Consider the following 7,329-nt stretch of genomic DNA (forward strand, 5'->3'; position numbering starts at 1 on the left):
ATTCATAAACATCTTAATATGATGATAGGCGTAGAATAGCCGATACGATTATTACGGATAACAGCGTACCTTGTGTTCTAGTTGTAGTGCCTTACGCCGATAATATCTATTCCAAGGCGGGCCTATATCGCAGCGTTCCCGGAACACGTTGAGCGTTAGAAATGCCGGCCGCTGCCTGTTTGCAGTGCACACATCACGGCTCTGCTCCACGCTCCTCCGATACGCCACAAAAACAACAGCAGGAGCCACGGCAGCAGCAACAGCAGCAACAGCAGCAGCCACAGTAACAACAGCAGCAGCCACAGTAACAACAGCAGCAGCCACAGCAGCAGTAACAGCATCAGCAGCAGCCACAGCAACAACAAGCAGCAGCCACAGCAGCAGTAACAACGGCAGCACCGACAACAGCAGCAGCCACATCAACAGCAGCAGCAGCAACAGCAGCGCGGCACGGCTACCATCGAACACCTCCCGGCGTCACGTACGACAGGCGACTCGCGCTGCGCGTGTGTTGTCCCGAGCCAGACGTCTCTCTTCCATCGCGCGTGCGCTACCGGTTATTCGCATCGACTACACACACAGACACGGATGCGCTGCGATTATAATTATTGTGATAACAGCCACAATAACGATGCTGCTGCTGATGAACCGTAGATTTTACTCCGCCTCGCGAAATAACGAGCGAATGAATCCTCGCGCCGCAGAAGCCGCCCGTCGACGACGAACGTCGCCTACCCAAACGTCTACCCAAACGTCGACCCGACGTCTACCCAAACGTCTACCCGTCGTCAACCAGACGGAGCGACGTGCTGGCGTGCGGCGCAGCTGCAAAGCGGATGAGCGGCACGGCGGAAGCGGAGCGAGGAGACAATGCAGAGACGGAGAGCCTCGTCAAACGGGGCGCTCTTGCACGTGCGTTGACACCGAATTGCTGTGGCGATTAATAATAGATGAGATGATGCAACAATCGCGTCGGCTTGATCAAAGGTGAAATACACTGCGCGCTCGAGCGGGGGGGGGGGGGTCTCATCAGTCGCCGCGCGAGCGCGATCCCCCCAAGCCGTCTCCCCGTGACCCCGACCCGCTCCTCCATCGCCGCCGCCTCAACCACCACCACCACCGCCTCCATCAGAAACACCACAACCACCACCACCGCCTCCAGCACCACCACCACCACCTCGCGTCGTCACGTGCTCATCCCCCGCCTCTCCCCTCCCCCACCGCCGCCTCGTTCTGGAGATCGATCGCGTTGCTCCGCCCGTCACAGCGCGCACGCGCGCTGGTTACGTAACCAGATCGAACAATATCCGCGGGCGACTATTGATGGGGAACGGGGCTCGAGTGGGCGGGTGTGGGGTGGGGGTAGTAGGGCGTGTGCGGTGCGGATGTGAAGGGGTGGGGTTGAGTGGTTGGGGTGTGGAGGTGGGGACCGAGTGGGAGGGGTCGCGGTGGAGGGGGGAGGGGCCAAAGGGAATCGGAAGGGATCGGGGGGTGATGAGGGGTGATGCCTCGGAGGGAGCGGCGATCTTCCGTGATATTCTGGAGTGTCAAATCACTCCCCCACTCAACCACACAATCACCCAACTCATCCCCACCCATCCGACCCGAACACTCGTCCACGCACGGTGTCGATTACTGGAGGTATGGGGGGGGGGTGTTTGCTTCCTTGCCTCGAGTGCTTTGAATATATATCAGACCACGCAGGAGGTGTTCGGTGCAATCGGACGCTGTTGAAGAACTCTCTGCTCGTTCTGTCCACGATCCTTAACCCTCCCATCACTCGCTCTTCCTCGCCCCCATCGCTCTCACGCCCCCCCCTCTCTCGCCTCCAGCTCACAACGGAACTCATCGCGTAGAAGACGATCGGTGTGAGGCTGTCGGTGTGGGAGCTGCTGCAAGAGGCAGGTGCCGTACAGTGGTGGCACATACCGACATGCCAGAGAAATAAGAGACGCACGGAGAGGCGATGACTCCGGCTTGTGAACCGACTCGAGGACTGATGAAATACCGCACGTGTGACAATAGCATGTTCATCTTCTTGGTTCTTTCGGTAAAGTCACGTAGAATGGAAATAATAAAATAATAAAAATAAAACGTAATAAAATAATTCTCACGACGTTTCGGCCACAACGCAAGTAGCCGTCTTCAGGTGGAGAACAGGTCTGTCGAGGAGACAGAATCTGAATGACAAGCCCCAGGCTTGGAGCGACTATTTAAGCTACGTGACTTTACCGAAAGAACCAAGAAGATGAATCCCTGCAGTCACGAAAGCTTTAAATCGAAAAATAGCATGTTCAATATGTAACACGCATTTCGAAATGACGGACACAGGTTAGATAATACCGCGGCGAGGAATCTCGTCGCGAGCGAAGGTGCAAGTGCATAGCAGCTGGTCAGCGCTACAGGACAACAGGAGCGAGGCTCTCACACAAGACAAAGCCAAATATCCCCGTATAGCCTGAACATATTCTTGGGGCAAGTGCCGTTCGCGAGCATCTATGAACTACTGACAAGGCACACTTCACACGGGCTACGCGTTGGGGGTTGCTGAGTTGGCCTATAGAGGGAGCCCAGTGCCGTGGGTGGCCGTGAGCGGGAATCGAACTCGGGTCGCCGGGTTCGTAGCCCCGGCGCGCTAACCGCGACACTACCGCTCCCCATCGTACACGCACGCACAAAGACCACCCGTATAGCCTGCAATAGACTGTTGGGGCAGATGCTGTTTGCGAGCACCTATGAAGGTCGGGGCAGCAGACAAAGAGGTGTTTGGCCAACGCCAGGCCGCCTTTGTCTCCCTAGTGGCGATGTTTATAACACCGTACCAGGTAGTCATTTGAGGCCCAGTCGTCCTAGCTTCAGATAATCGTCACTGGTGTTGGTGGCCGTGAGCAGGAATCGAACTCGGGTCGCTGAGTTCGTAGCGCAGCGCGCTAACCATTGCACTGCCGCTCCACACACACACACAGCGCTCCCCGCCCCGCCAGACACACAGAGCCCCACACACACCAACAGAGACAAAGATCCCCCGTGTAGCCTCAACAGACTGTTGGGGCAAGTGCTGTTAGCGAGCACCTATGAAGGCCAGCACGGCACACGGGGGGGAAGGTGGGTGGCCAGCACCACGACCTGCCGCCTTTGTCTCCCCAGTGGCGACTTTTTACACTCCGCACCGGGTACTCATTTGAGGCTGAGCCGACCTAGGGGAGGCCCAGCACCGGCTCAAATAATCGTCACCGGTGTTGGCCGTGAGCGGGAATCGAACCCGGGTCGCCAGGTTCGTAGCGCGGCGTAGCGCTAACCGCTGAACCACCGCTCCCCACACCACGCGCACCGCCGACAGCGCTGCTCACGGGCGCGTCAGCGAGCTGCGGTGGAGGTGAACAATCACCGGGGCCGAGATGGAGAGAGACGCGGCGGTTCCGGGAATTCGGCGTGCGCAACGCGCCCCGGTGCTCGACATCAAACCGCGACATTCGAGGTTGCCAGTTGTGGGGGTGGGGCGATGGTTTCTGGTGGGTGTTGGAGACTGTTGTTGTTTGTTGTTGTGTTGTTCCGGTGGTGGTGGTGGTGGTGGTCGTATAGTGGTTGGGTGGGAGGGGTGTAAGGGAATGAGGGAGGGAGAGGAGGGAGGGAGAGTGTGTCTGCAAGTGGGGGATTGTTAGGGTTGGGTTTGGTGGTGGCGGTGGTGGGGTAGCGGTGATAGGGGCGGGGTGGAATATAGTGCAGCGGAGCGCTACATGGAACGTTTACAACGCCGAGGCATTGCGAGTGCGAAGAGCGGATAGTGGCGCCGAGGAGAGTGAGTGGGAGAGAGCGGAGCAAGCGAGAGAGAGAGAGCGCGCCGTCACTGACCTGTGGTTGTGACGCTCTCCCACGGGGCAGCGCCAGGCGCTCCCAGAGCGTCGTGGAGTGGTGCGACTCCATCGCTCCTCTTCCTCCGCCCCCCCCCCCTCCTCCAGCTCCCTTCACTTTGTCTTTTGCCGCGTACTTCTTCTGCTACGACTACGACAGCTCCCAACGACCAGCACTTTTCAAATGAGTTTTTGGTTGTTTCGTGGCGTCTCGCGCGCCTTCAGCGTCGCCGAGTCTCGGAGACGCGCGGCCACTCGCAACCTCGCTCCGGCCATCTGCCTCCCTTGAGCAGTGACAGAGCCCTCCGCATGCATGTACACATCATAAACCCGAGCTCTGTAATAAACCCCCCCACCCCGTCTCCACCCACACCCACCCACCCACCTACCAACCAACACCACCGCCGCCGCCGCCACCACCACCACAACCGCCACCATCTATTCTCTCCGCACCCGATCGCCGCACCCCACAACCCCCACCACCATCACCGTCTCCTCCAGCCCATCCCTTGCACCGTTCCCTTTCTCTCCGGCGCTGTTTACAGCTCCCCGGACCAGACAAATTGCCACCGTCTAGACGATATTTAAATCACGTTTAACTGCAATTACTGCCGAGAGGAGGCGTCCGTGGGCCACGGAAGAAGATCCGAGAGGTTTTTCGGGAGATTTATTTTTTGTCGGACGAAGGAAGCGCCTCTCTCCTTTAAAACGAGAGAGCGCTCTTTAGAATTTCCCGGCGTCTTTATTCCCGGCAGGATGTCTTTCCCCCACCTCACCCACCCCACCCCCCGTATCCCCACCCCACACACGCACACACACCGGTGAGACGGAGAGACAACTCCAACGGCGACTCTGTGCGCGGACATCCGAATCGGTCCCGGGCTCTCCCCCTCGGTCGACACGGCCTCAAATGAGTTCCTGGCGCGTGTGTGTAAATATCAACACTGGGGAGACAAAGGCGGCCCAGCGTGGTTTTGCAAACCCATCCCCCTCGTGTTGCCGTGGCGGACTTTATAGGTGTCTCGCTAAACAACACTTGCCCGCCCTCCCCCCAATCGTCTATTAAAGGCTATTCGAGGAATCTTTGTCTTTGTAAGTGTTAAGGGTCCCTGGTTTTTGTGTGTGGTCAAGATGAATGATTCCGCACGCACCGCTACGCTTTGCTCGCTGTCACTCACGCGTTCTCCGCAGGTATGACGATCGTGATGTGCTTCTGCGGCCAACTTTGATCTCGGCTATGAAGAAGGGCCATTACCCGAAACGTCACCGTTTATATTATAAGGACAGTATTATTCATGTTAGTTTCAATAGCCGGACCATGCACGTATACACACACATATATATACTTACTTACGTATGTATACGCGTGCTGTTTAGTTAAGTGGAGCGCTTTATTCTGGAAATAATAAAAGAAATATAAAATATAATACGCCAGAATAGTGGCGTTGTTTTACCTTTATCATCACTTATCGCCCACGTGTTGTATCTGCCCGGATATACATGGTGGCCCTAAATTCAGGACTCATTAGTTTTAACATTGGCATGAAAACACTTTTGTACATATTTTGTTATCTTAAAGTTCATGTTTTGTAAACATTAATATAGTTTTCTTGTTCTTCCTTTGCAGACGACAATTACAAAATTTTAAGAAAATTTACGAACGAGTTAAAACTAATTCTGAGGCAGCTGTAATCTTAGAAAAGGTCCTAAATGCATAAAAAAATAATGCATGGATGTATTGAGGTTAATGGAAGTCAGTTTGGACAATTGTTAAAATTAATTCAATAGCCCTATGTTACTTGTTAAAATAACTTTTGGCCCACCCTGCACATACTTAGTAGATATTTGTTCATGCGCACCTTACAAAGATTCCCCGTTAAGGCTGCACAGACTGTTGGGGAAAGTGCTGTTAGCCATCACCGATGAAGATCGGCATGGCACGCGAGGGGGTGGTGTAGGCAACACCACGCCTGGCCGCCTTTGTCTCCCCAGTAGCGATATTTACACACCGCACCAGGTACTCATTTGAGACTGAGTCAACCTCGGGGAGGCCCAGGACCGGTTCAGGTAATCGTTACCGGTGTTGGCCATGAGCGGGATTCGAACTCGGACTGCCGGGTTCGTAGCGCAGCGCGCTTATAATTTATATAATTACCACTCCCCACTCACAAAACAACCGTCGTTCGTCACTAAGTTGCGGTGACGTCACCACATCACTTGTGCCAGGCTAGGTGCACTTTGAGGCCTCGTGAAGTGCCGAAGGCTCTCTGTCAGGAGGTCACGGACACCTCCATGGATTGAGTGACTGGGTTGACTGGCTGGGTTGACTGACTGAGATGACTGCCTGAGATGTGTGTATGTATATAAAACAAAGATCCCCGTGTAGCCTGAACAGACTTTTGGGGCAAGAGCTGTTAGCGAGCACCTATGAAGGCCAGCACGGCACACGAGGGGGTGGATGGCCAAAACCACGCCAGGCCGCCTTTGTCCCCCTAGTGGCGCTGTTTAGAGCACCATACCAGGTGCTCGTTTGAAGCTGAGTCGACCTAAGGGAGACTCAGGATCGGTTCAAGATAATCGTCACTGGTGTTAGCCGTGGGCGGGAATCGAACTCGGGTCGCCGGGTTCGTAGCGCAGCGTAGCGCTCACCGCTGCACCGCACTGTGCATGCGTAAACACACATACGCGCATAGACAATGACGTACAAAACACGTACACACACACTCCGGGACGCGTCAAACTCACTGGCCGTACAGCGCGCCACAGTAACAGAGACGTTACAGATGTATAAATCAAAACAATTAAGAGGCTCGTTACAGCTTGCTATGAAATGTGGTCAACGGTATAAAATGAAAAAAAGAAATCACGCAATAAAAGTCAGAGGGGGAGCGATATCTGCATGAGTGTGCACGTTTGCTCGGCTGGCACGAGCTTGGCACATGAGGCCACGCGGGGGGGGGGGGGTGGAGGTGGTGGGGGGACGGATTAAAGGCGAGGGGAAGGATTCGGGTCGCACGATCACCGCGCACTGTGGAACGCGTGCATAGCCCCTGCTGACGACACGCGCTGTGCATTATTCACAAGGTGTAAGTGTTTTTTTCTTCTTCTTGGTTCTTTCGGTAAAGTCACGTAGAAGAGAAATGTAAATGTGTAAGTGTGCGTGTTGCTGCTGATGCGGCTGCTGGCTGCGTGAATGATGTTGCATGTGCGTTGGTGGGTATTCTTCTCTCTCTCTCTGCGTGTGCATGATTGTATTTGTGGGTTGCTGTGTGTGGGTGTGTGTCTCTCGGTGTATAATTGTGTGTTGGTCTGTGTTTGTGTGTTTCTTCTTAGTGTGGGGGTCGGTCGCGTGGCCGATTCGCAACAAACCCGACAGCTCCAGTTCGTTATTCCACTCGCGGCCACCAACATCAGTGGCGATTCTCTGAACCGGTCGTGGGATCTTCCCCTAGGTCCGCTCAGCCTCAAATGAGTGTCT

The sequence above is a fragment of the Lampetra fluviatilis genome, chromosome 10, assembly GCF_964198595.1.
Source record: "Lampetra fluviatilis chromosome 10, kcLamFluv1.1, whole genome shotgun sequence".
NCBI lineage: Eukaryota > Metazoa > Chordata > Hyperoartia > Petromyzontiformes > Petromyzontidae > Lampetra > Lampetra fluviatilis.